The 12,656-nt window shown below is 42.6% G+C and overlaps 1 pseudogene; it reads right to left on the bottom strand.

Annotated features, from left to right (window-relative positions):
* Positions 1–18: 18 nt before the first annotated feature.
* On the bottom strand, positions 19–6,894 carry LOC145429875 (general transcription factor II-I repeat domain-containing protein 2-like; annotated as a pseudogene).
* Between the last annotated feature and the right edge of the window lie 5,762 nt (positions 6,895–12,656).

Below are 12,656 nucleotides of genomic sequence, written 5' to 3'. Positions count from 1 at the left end.
GAACTGAATGTTGTTGTTACTGAAGCAGCAGTAACACCACAGTGTTCTTAAAGACAAATGGCTGTGTGGAGTCTAAACACTGTAGTGTGAAAAGTAAAACAGCCGTTCAGGAAATGACCTTGAGCTTTTTCATTTCACACAGACAAAAGTTCATCAATGTTCGGGGTCGGGCTCTGAGCTGAGGAAGTCCTCAGGATTGAGTCAAGGTGTTTATCAGTAAGACGGCTCCGGTGTGATGTTTTTAGCTTCATCAAAGAGAACAACTGTTCACACAGGTGTGTGCTGCCAAACATGGAGAGCGTCTGAGCAGCTTGGATGCGCAGCTGCGGCATTGTGTCGGGGATGAAACGTGCAAACTCGGCGGCACCCGCTCTCTCATATTTTCCCCTCAGTGTGTCATTGCACTGGAGCTCAATCGACTCCATCTGGAGGTTCGGTGGTGCGCTTTCCACATCAACTCCAAAAGGATTGGCAAGTAGTTCAAACCTGCTTCTTTGAGCTTCAAAGTCAGCAGATCGGCGTCGGAACTCGGCGGCAAGTATGTTGAGCGGTAGAGCGCTTCTCTTTCGTGGTCTGGCAGCTGGGGAAGTGGCTCAAGGTTTCTTTCTGCGTCTCCCACAGACTCAGCTTGGTTTGAAACGCCGTCACCGTACTGCACATATCAGAGATGACACGCCCCCGTCCCTGCAGTTGCAGGTTCATCACGTTCAGATGGCTTGTGATGTCGCACAGAAACGCCATTTCACACATAAATGTTTCATCTCAAAGCTCTGTTGTGTCTTTCCTTTTGCTTTCCATGAACAGACAGATCTCCTCACGAAGCTCGAAACATCTTTGCAGCACCTTTCCCTGGCTTAGCCATCGCACATCTGTGTGATAGGGCAAGTCACCATGCTCTGTATCTAACGCTCCCAGAAATGCCCTGAACTGGCGGTGATTTAAACTTCTGATGAAGTTAACTGCGCGCGTTATGATGGTCATTACATGTCACATAACGACTCCTGGTGTATTATGCAGTGATAAGCTGTCAGCTCCTCTGTGACATTTTCCATCTGCAAATTCGTAGCCAGTGCACTGACACTGAGCCATTGACCTCTCAGGTTATGTCTACCACTGGTTCGGAGACCGCATCACATAATGAGCCACATACAGTGGGGCAAAAAAATATTTAGTCAGCTACCGATTGTGCAAGTTCCCCCACCTAAAATGATGACAGAGGTCAGTAATTTGCACCAGAGGTACACTTCAACTGTGAGAGACAGAATGTGAAAAAAAAATCCATGAATCCACATGGTAGGATTTGTAAAGAATTTATTGGTAAATCAGGGTGGAAAATAAGTATTTGGTCAATAACAAAAATACAACTCAATACTTTGTAACATAACCTTTGTTGGCAATAACAGAGGTCAAACGTTTACTATAGGTCTTTACCAGGTTTGCACACACAGTAGCTGGTATTTTGGCCCATTCCTCCATGCAGATCTTCTCGAGAGCAGTGATGTTTTGGGGCTGTCGCCGAGCAACACGGACTTTCAACTCCCGCCACAGATTTTCTATGGGGTTGAGGTCTGGAGACTGGCTAGGCCACTCCAGGACTTTCAAATGCTTCTTACGGAGCCACTCCTTTGTTGCCCGGGCGGTGTGTTTTGGATCATTGTCATGTTGGAAGACCCAGCCTCGTTTCATCTTCAAAGTTCTCACTGATGGAAGGAGGTTTTGGCTCAAAATCTCACGATACATGGCCCCATTCATTCTGTCCTTAACACGGATCAGTCGTCCTGTCCCCTTGGCAGAAAAACAGCCCCATAGCATGATGTTTCCACCCCCATGCTTCACAGTAGGTATGGTGTTCTTGGGATGCAACTCAGTATTCTTCTTCCTCCAAACACGACGAGTTGAGTTTATACCAAAAAGTTCTACTTTGGTTTCATCTGACCACATGACATTCTCCCAATCCTCTGCTGTATCATCCATGTGCTCTCTGGCAAACTTCAGACGGGCCTGGACATGCACTGGCTTCAGCAGCGGAACACGTCTGGCACTGCGGGATTTGATTCCCTGCCGTTGTAGTGTGTTACTGATGGTGACCTTTGTTACTTTGGTCCCAGCTCTCTGCAGGTCATTCACCAGGTCCCCCCGTGTGGTTCTGGGATCTTTGCTCACCGTTCTCATGATCATTTTGACCCCACGGGATGAGATCTTGCGTGGAGCCCCAGATCGAGGGAGATTATCAGTGGTCTTGTATGTCTTCCATTTTCTGATGATTGCTCCCACAGTTGGTTTTTTCACACCAAGCTGCTTGCCTATTGTAGATTCACTCTTCCCAGTCTGGTGCAGGTCTACAATACTTTTCCTGGTGTCCTTCGAAAGCTCTTTGGTCTTGGCCATGGCGGAGTTTGGAGTCTGACTGTTTGAGGCTGTGGACAGGTGTCTTTTATACAGATGATGAGTTCAAACAGGTGCCATTCATACAGGTAACGAGTGGGGGACAGAAAAGCTTCTTACAGAAGACGTTACAGGTCTGTGAGAGCCAGAGATTTTCCTTGTTTGAGGTGACCAAATACTTATTTTCCACCCTGATTTACCAATAAATTCTTTACAAATCCTACCATGTGGATTCATGGATTTTTTTTTTCACATTCTGTCTCTCACAGTTGAAGTGTACCTCTGGTGCAAATTACTGACCTCTGTCATCATTTTAAGTGGGGGAACTTGCACAATCGGTGGCTGACTAAATACTTTTTTGCCCCACTGTATGATTGACTCCGAGCCAGAGCCCACTGAAAGCAAAAGGTCGAAAGGTTATACATTTGGAAGAGAGTGGCTTGACCAGTTTCACTGGCTAAGATACAGTAAAGCTGACAACATGATGCACTGTATTTACTGTCATGATGTGGAAAGACCCTGGCCGGCAATACTGCATTTGTGACTGGTGCTAATACTTTTCGAATTGAAACACTGAAAAAGTACAGTGTAACCAGAAAACACATTATGCTGTGATAAATGCATTGCCCAAGTGTCCCCTCTCCCCACTGCTGTTCAGTGGTAGGCAGCAGTAAACAGGCTGTCAGAGGAGGCCGAGATGATGATTAGGTTTAACATTGCCTACAATATTGCCAAAGAGTGCCAAAGCACTTTAAGCACAAGCACTTTTCAGTAACTTATCTTTCTTGTAGAATGGTGCTCCAAATCAATACTGTCTGTATGGACAGCAATTCCCCCCACTCCCAAAAAGTGCACATGTAAAACTGCGGTGTTAAACGATGTTAAACTTTTGCGCTGGTGCACCTAAGAAAACAACGTTAGGCGCACCAGTGCAACCGTGGCAAATAGTTAGTCTAGAGCCCTCCCTCTAAGTCTAGTATGTAGGGGAAGGAGCTGGAGCCTATCCCAGCTGTCTTGGGTTTAAGTGGGTTACACCCTGGACTACCCTGTAGGTATTTAAAATCACAATACTGTTGTGTTGGTCTTCATAAAAATGTTTTCAGAATTCTCAGAACCTTTATTAGGTTTGCCTTATGAGTTAATAGTTCGTAGTTGTACATCCTTAGATCTTTCGACAGTCCTGTCTTGCTTTTTTGTTAATATTTAAAACAAACAAAAAACCCTTTGGTTTTTCATTTTAAAGTTTGGGGACCTTGGCTATTTTTGACAAAAATAAAACTGTTATTGTAATGTATTCTGTCCCTCGGATGATTTCTGAGATATGTTATGAGTTAGTTATAGGACGGGTCATAGTCATTTGTGCTGTAAGTAATTGAATAGATCTGTCAACGAACGTGTTTATTCCTGGGATGCTCCTGGCAAAAGCTTGCCATCTAGTGGGTCAACAGCAGAAGATCCCAGAAGTTCATATTAAGGCCGTTTTTGCTCCTAGCACTCAGCAGGGAGGTCCGGTGTTTCGTGCTTCTGATGGTTCCTGCTTCTGTTTCACTTGAGATGGCATAATCTGGCGGAATGATTTATTGTACAGCTTATTAGTACCTTGTCCAGTGAAGTGATGACCTTCTTTTGTGTTTATGGAGTTTGTTACATTTACTGGTGTAAGTTAGCTGTTCATGCTTTGTTTTGCCTGTTAGCATGGAAAAAACACGCCATACGGCATATGGGATTTGCTACACTACTTGCCATGCTTTTTTATTCTTATGTTGTGACCTCGTATTGTTTGTTTGTTTTTTACATATGGTAGCAGTATTGAATGTAGCATTTATGTATTTTTTATGTACACTAAATGGACCTTACTCTTGGTCTCCTGAGTGGTCACTGAAGCCATTTATGTTTAGCTTGGTGCACAAGCCGAATAGAAGCATTCAGCTGAGGGAAGAAGAGTAAAAAGATTGTCCTCACATCAAGCAGATTGCCAAGATCCATAGACACTCCCCTCCAGCAACAGCAGACATGTCCAACCAAGGAGACACCTTGTGGTTTTCCCAACTGGAAGTTAGGGCAGAGTGCAGATCATGCCGGTCAGGTGGCTCAGCAGCGAGCCTAAGTGGAGCACAAGCACGAGCCAATGGTGAAGCTGCTTGAGCCAGAGGAGAATGCGCTAAAAACCAAATAGACAAGGAGGCCGAAAAGGCCCGAATGGAGGCAGCAAAGCAGCGCTCTCAGCAGGAAGGGTGCTAGAGGATGCGGTTCAGGACTAAGTGGAGTCTGTGAAGCCCGCCAGACTTTCCTGCCATTATAGCCATGGGCATCGGTCGCACGCGTATGTAGATACCCACTTCTACAACGACACTAATGCGGAAGACGGACAACGCAAGGCCAGACATATCAACAGCAGCTGCATATTCACATGAGTACCCCGCTAGCTCTCCGCTTGTGTGGCAGCCCAAATTTCCAGCTCCCCATTGGCCCAACCACGTTGAAGCGGCCACACTACAGCGACAAGGGGAGGTATCAGACCTCTCTGCCCTCCTCTCACGTCATGGCCTACTGATACCAGGACTGACAGTGTTTGATAATTAGCCTGAGACTCATATATCATGGAGATCTATGTTCCACAGTGCCACTGAAGATTTTTATATCTAAAATGCAGTGAAGAGCTTGATTTACTCACAAAGTGGCTTGGCGGTGAGTCTCTCCAGCCTTCTCTGAGAATTAGGGCTGTTCATAATAATCTAGAAGCGGGTCTTCAGCGTTTATGGCAAAGGCTACACAGGTATTATGGCTCATCTAAAGTAATTAAAGCTTCTATGTTCAAATGCCTACAGAGCTTTCCCAGAGTTGCTCCGAGAGACAGCTCTTTCAGGAGCTTGCAGATCTCCTTTTAGAACTCGGGAGCAATAAAAAATCGATGGATATCTGCCAGCCTCAGACTTTTCGACAGTCCAAGAGGAATAAACCCAAATGTGGAAAAGTTTCCTCATGCTTTGCAGTAGTCATGGATTAAACAAGGGTTCAAGTATAAGAAAGAACACAGAGGACACTATCAGCCTGGTTCTGCTGGAGGTTCCTTCCTGTTAAAAGGAGTTTTTTCTTCCCACTCTCGCCAAAGTGCTTGCTCACAGGGGGTCATTGTTGGGTTTTTCTCTGTATTTCTTATTGTAGGGTCTACCTTATAATATACAGCACCTCGAGGTGACTGTTGTTGTGATTTGGTGCTCTATAAATAAAATTGAATTGAATTGAATTGTCGTCAAGGAGCTTGACTCCTCCTCCAATTTGACATGCCAGAATCCACTCTTCATGTTGCAGACAGTGAACACTTTAGTCTTCGACAGATCAGGCAAAATGTCCTCAATGGTAGGCAATGGAAAATGGCTCCGTTGTAGAGCTTTATTTGAGGGTTTTGGATCTTGCCCAGCAGTGGTACTTCACACTCTTTGTCAACCACTTGAAACTCCAACCAATAGTTTCTGATTTCTCGGGTTGCGTATCTTAACTTTGCACTTTTCCAACAGCTTTATCTTACTTTTGTTGGACATCCTCAACACTGTCTGTGTGTCCTTTAACTGTGTGTGCAGGCTTAGCATGTGAATTGCCATTACATTACAGTCCATCTAAAAATTTACAATCTCTTTGCCAATCAGCATGCCTGCAAAGAGTTTAGTGGCTCTCACTTTCTCTGTGTTTATTGTATTCTGTGTGTCTGCCTCTGTAACACAGAGGAGGTCCTCGTACTCATCACTCTCACATACTGTCACGCTGTTCTTCTCTTCTGCTCTGAATGGGCCTTGCATTTAACTGCAAAGTGGGTTTCTCTGCCACACTTTTTGAATTTTTTGTCTGTATGCCAGAAATTTTTCTTTCTTCTTTTCATGTGTTCTGCCCCAAAACTTTCAGTCCACTGTGTCGCCAATCTGTTTCTGGCACACAGCTCCCCACCCTGCATGTATGTCTTCCACTGCAGCTCCTGAAATGACTTTGCTGTGCTCCCGCAAAAGCTCTGCAGCTCTCCGGTGCTGTATGCACGCATCCAGCATCGTGTTTTTCTCACGTAGCATCCTCTCCCTCAAGCTCGGGTTGTTAAATCCACATAAAATCCTGTCACAATTCAGTGAGTCCCTTGATACTCCAGAATCGCAAGTTTTTGGTCAGCAGCTTCAACTCCGTCACATAACTGTCGATTGTCTCACTGCCGCCTTGGTTTCTCATGAAGAACCGATAACGCTCCCCAGTTTCATTAACTGTGGGATTGCAGTGATCATCAAACTCCTTAATAATGTCCTTAACTGTCCACTGATCTCTTGCCATGTCGATCATTAGCGTGTCTAGCAGCTCCCTGCCACTCCTACCGACGAGGTAACTGAACAGGCTTACTTTTTTCTGTTCGCCATCTGGGTCCCCGGTCAGCTCCACATAGAACATAAACTCTTCCCTCAAGGTCTTCCATGTCCTCGACAGGTTACTGGAGTCCAATACCAGCATCGGCAGTGCTTTAAGGCCCTCCATTCTTTGCAGCAGTGCTAACTCGATTAGCCACTAGTTGCTCACTGTACCGACAGTCTTCTCCGAGAGGTTCACTCTCCCCGCTCAGCTTGCTCCGCTACACTGCTGCCACCATGTTATATTCTGGTCTCATTTATGACAGACTCCAGAATATCTGTTTCCTACCCAATGGGGTAGTAAGATTTATTAACAAGTCACGTGACTCCAATTGACTCTGCTGCGATACACAACAACATACAGCACAACGTTTTGGCCCACACACTCATTTCCTTGTGTCACACTCTAAAACGTCCGTGTAGCAACACAGCCTACTGTGGAACACAACTCAGCCTGTTTACAATAATTCACATTATTACAAAACTCACAGCCGCTAATGGTCTCAGTGATGTTGGTTTTCTCTTTGGGAAAGTCAGCCTGGCTCCAAAACCAGACATCACCATTCCCAGATTCCCACATAGCAATATTGGTATGGCCTGGATCTGGTCCACACAATGTGCTTACACATGGCCCACATACCGTAAAAGAATGACAGCCCTTTGGTGCCACGGGCCATGTGTAAGTTGTGTGCAGCCATGGGCCAGTTGCAGACACACTGGTGGTCCTGTGCTGGCCCAGAACAGATTCAGCTCCAGCCCCAGATGTCAGCCTAATGTGTACCTTAATCAAGCCATGCAATAACAACATGTGCCAGAACATAATAGGGCAAAAGAAAGATGGACTTAGTGCTTTTCTATTCTCCCGGATTACTCAAAGTGCTCTATACAACATGCCACATTCACCCATTCATATACATTCACACTCTTGACATGCAGACTGAAGGAACTGAAGGATCAAAACAGTAACCTTCCGATCAGTAGGGAACCTGCTCTGTCTCCTGAGCTACAGCCACCCTGTAGGAAGCATGAGTAAACCCTCACTGGGTTTTGGATAAAGTGTACACTCACAAACCTGTCAAACCTGCATTTGAAAGGTTGGCTACCATAGCAATACAGTATAGCAACATGGCATTTAGGTCTTCTAACTAAAATAGGAAAATAGGAATATAAACAGGGCCATCATTGCCAGACCTGGTACACATCTGGTTGACATACACCCTGCCATGACACCAGTCAGTCAAAAGTGCCAGCTTGATGCCGGATCTGGACCAGACCTGTTTTCCATGAACCTGGGCCACACAAACCAAACCACAACTGAGCCATCTATAAACAGTGCCATCTACGCCAGGCCTGGCCCATATCTGGATGACATACCACTTACCATGCCACAGTAGTGGCCGAAATGGTCCAGCAGGAGCTTGACTCTGCAATAGATGAAGTGAACTTCTACACAAACTCTAAGGTAGTCCTTGGATACATTTTTGATGAAAAGAGACTTTTATGTGTATGTGCATAACCATAGACCCAGCAATGGCATTATGTGCCCACACAGCTAAACCCAGCTGTCCATGTCACACGAGCATTGCCCTCTTAACACCTGTGTCATTCTACATAGCTCAGTGGACCCGCCTTCCTTAGGGACTCAGGCTGAGGCCAACTACAGAAAGAACACTTCGACCTTGTTAGCCCTGAAAATGATACTGAGCTGCGTCCAGTTTCTGTAAAGAGGACTGTACCAAAATCCATCCTGCGATGTGTGCAAATACTAAGTCATGTTTTGCTTGGGATCATACTACTAACTTTATTTACCGAGCTTTTCCAAGTGCCTGGTTATACTTTACTTGCTTTTGTCTGGCTGTAACTGATAGTTGGTTCAGCAGTTAATAATACCTGTTTTGATGGTTGAAGTGTACATATTTAAATGAGGATACAGAATTACAAATGACACGTAAAGTATTATATATAAGCTATTTTTAAAGTAAATAAACAAAAATAGCAGTTTATAGAATTTTATCATTGAATCAAGTTAAAAGAACAAATATGTCTTTATTCAGTGTTCCTGGTCATCTGTTCTTTTATACCTTGTTTTGAATGTCTACTATACTCTGGGGCTCTCCTCAGCTCTTCCCAGGAGGGTGGCACAGATGCCCCTCCGGTGGTCCTCCTTGGGCTCTCGCACTCTGGGGCCTCTGGATGTCTGGGGCCTGGATCTCCTCCATGCCTGCTTCATGCCCTGGGGGACGGGGCTATGGCTCTCTACACCCTCTAGCAGATCGTTACATGTTCTACTGTTATTTACTGTTAGCAAGATTAATGTGACGATGCTGTGTTTATTATGTTGCTCTCTTTTCTTGCTTGTTTTCTCTTTTTTCTTTTTCCTCCGGAAAAATCCAGGAGATTTTTCTTTTTAAGTGCCCTTTCTCACTGTCCCCTCTCCCCTCTGTTTTTCTTTTCCTTCCTCTCTTTCTTTCTCTCTGTCCTATCCCACAGCCATGTCTGTCACGTCTGTAACAACTGAAAATAAAATAAAATAACAACAACAGGTCGATCAAATGGACCGTGACGATTCGTTTGGTAAAGTAAATCCGTTGGGTGTCTTTGTTGGTGTTCAGACAGACATTTAAAAAAATTTGAGCTATCGGGTTCTTAGACATTAACAATGGCACACACAAATGCAAGAGCAAATCATCTCTGAATAGTTTGTTAAACATAACAATGAGGTCTTGTATTGAAATGGTCTCCATAGCCACCAGGTCTGACCACTTTTGGGATGTAGTGGAATGCAAGATTGGTATCATGGTTGTGCAGAAAGCTAGCTCAACTCTTGACTCAATTACGAATCACCAGAAATTGGGGAAGGAAACTATGTAACGTAATGATGGATTATTACACATGATCCAAAGAATGCATGCTGGCCACTACCTTTAGTGTGGCCTGATGAACACAATGGAGACAGGTGGGTGATTAAAAGATTAATGTCGAGCCTCTTGGAGTCTTAATTAATGTCAAGCCAGAGGTGGGGACTCAGAATGAGTCCCACCCACATGTGTTTTTGGGGGATGAAAAAATTATCATAAATAAATTTATGATTAATTTTGATAAATAAACCTTCCTTGTTTAAACATGTGTCATGGTGTGTTCTCCCTTTGCTTGTGATTGTTTGAAACTTCTAAAAATAAAGATAAATAAGATAAAAACACATAACAACAGACTCTTCTGATAGGTTGTATGCATGTGCTGTGTAATTGCTATGTAATTGATCAGTGGACAGGTACATTTATATAGAATATATTATAGCTTATATGTATAGTCTGTTTCTTATGTATGTTTTTGACTTGGGGTAAAATAAAACATAAGACATAAGGTTATTCTATTTGGTTTTTATTTTCCAGATGTTGAATCCAGATTCGTCATTTTCACAAAAGTGTCTTATCTTATCTGATATGTCTCTGCAAATGCATACACATATCAATATCATCGTCAGACAACAGTGACATTATTTTAATTTTTAAATAACTCAAACAGGATTTAAGAGGAGCAGTGGTGACTGGACACTGGGAAAACTACAGTGCACTTTATAAATGAACCTGTTGCTTTAATGAGACTTTGGGCAATTTGCAGTTCAAATAAATAGATATAATGATGCACATTAATTGGATTGGTACCCGTGTACCAATCTCCTCAGATGACTAAATATCAACCTCTCAAAATAAGAATATATTCAGGAAACTCGCCTAGGTTAACTAGTGATAGTCACAGACAGTTGATGGTTATTGTGAAAAGCAAATCATCTTTAAATAATCAATCCCAGGTGTTATGGGAAATGTTATGGGTAAATATGGCCACTGCTCCTTTTAAATCCTGTTTGGCATCTTTAACCCAGATCAGACAACAAACAAACTCCAGCAGCTTTGTGCTGAGGAAACGAGGTACATTTGCTTTTTTTGTGCCGAATATTGAGAAAAATAAAACATCAACACAAACTATCTGTGAACGTTCTCAGTTCAGAGATAGTTATGCACCTTCTGCAAAAGGAAACTGTAATTTAAACTTTCCACGGTTACAATGAGTGTGCAGTGTTGTCGCAGATGCTTCCTCCTCCTGCTAAGTCAAAAAACATATTAAATTAACAAAGACAGAACCAAGAAAAAAACAAAAACAAGAAAAGACAAAGACAGACTATGCTAAAACATTTGATGCTACAGCACTAGTCAAATATTACTGTGTTATATTTGTTTAAGGCATATTTCTTTGTTATGGAATAAAATAAATTCTAAAATCATCATGAACAATAGGAGTGGAGATCTCTAGAATAACAATGAGGAAAAGGTTTTCCAGATAGTTAATTCTTGCGGTCTTGTGAGCATCGATGTAGTGACCTGTATTTAATTGCTGTTTCTGCAGTTACCTCATAGATGGGAATATTACCAGGCAAACTTGAGAAAGTTTTAAATATTTTATTGGTCAAGAGTAATAAGAATGGCGAACTGTGTTTAGATTATGTCACAAAATGTCAATGTTGAAATCTACAGTGTTTATTTCCTGGTTAGTCCGTAGTGGCTCCTGAAAAGCAAGTCTACCACAGGGTCACCAATTTGACTGAGAGCACAAAGCTCACCAGAACCGAGAAGAACACCTGACTCCGTCAGAGGTAGTAAAAGTACAGACATTCTCCACTTAAGCGGAAGAAGAGATATTTTTGTTAAAAACATACTCCAGTAAAGGTACTGATTTAGTATCTTTACTCAAAAGTGAAATAGTATAGTCCTTGAAGTGTAACTACTCAAAGTACGTAATCGTTCTCCATCTCTGACAGAAGTTAGCTCTCATTCTTTCCTCTCCCTGGAAATACAGCAGCTGGACCTTTATCTAGCAACACACTGTGCAACAAATTACACAGGAACTAGAGGTGGGCAGATTGATCCACATATAGACAGTATCGATACCAACACTGGTATCAGTATCAGACTGATGCTAATGCAATTGGATTGATACTTTTTTTCTATCCTCTGTTTTCAGTATGAATCCCACTGAACTGTGTTAAATACATTTTTAGTATATTTTTTAAAATATTTTTTAATGAAAAAATATAGCTCAAATTAGCACAAATGTAGCACAAACTACTCTATAGCACATTTAAACAACCGAAGCTGACCCAAAGTCTTTTAAAGACATGCAAATTTACATTAAAGGTGTCTAAAAAACACAGTATCAATTTATAAGAAAAGCTGAAAGGTATTATTTTACTGTGTTAGCGAATTATTGTGAATAGTAAAAATCACAACACTGCCGTTTGGTGTTCTTTAAAATATCTTCAGAATTGGCAAATGTAAGCTGATTTAGCTCATCAATCATGACACACTGCTCTGACTGTTGTGATATTTTGATACCATGGTAGCATTTACAGGATATTGTTTTGTAGTGATATTATACAGAAAAGAGTTACTCAATAAGGCCCATTTACTAGTTGTTTTTCTCTTTCTCTCTGACCCAAGAATTGATGTGTAAGACTCACAGGCTGATACCCCAAGGTCGAAAATACCACAGAGACGAGACCACTTCCTTATTCCCATCCTCCCTTCTTTATCTCTTAGAAAAAGGCTCGTTAAAGGCCAGGTGGTTTGTTTCAGAATTCACTAATGAAAGAACTCTGTATTCTATGTCTAGGAGTGTATTTTGCTGGGATGATCATAAATTGTAACTGAAGAGATAAACTACACAAAGGATACTTCTTTGCTCAGAGGGCAGGAAGACGTTTCCTTATTTGGTCTGTACCGGTTTGAACTGAGAACCTGCTGACACACGAACCTTTTTTTCCTCTATATAAACTGTTTTGTACTGAATAAACCTTTGAGTTGGTTTGGGAAGGCAACCTGAAGCAGTCTGTGT

Source organism: Astatotilapia calliptera, chromosome 1 (assembly GCF_964374335.1).
Source record: "Astatotilapia calliptera chromosome 1, fAstCal68.1, whole genome shotgun sequence".
Classification (NCBI taxonomy): domain Eukaryota; kingdom Metazoa; phylum Chordata; class Actinopteri; order Cichliformes; family Cichlidae; genus Astatotilapia; species Astatotilapia calliptera.
This window is presented reverse-complemented; position numbering and strand designations above follow the sequence as displayed.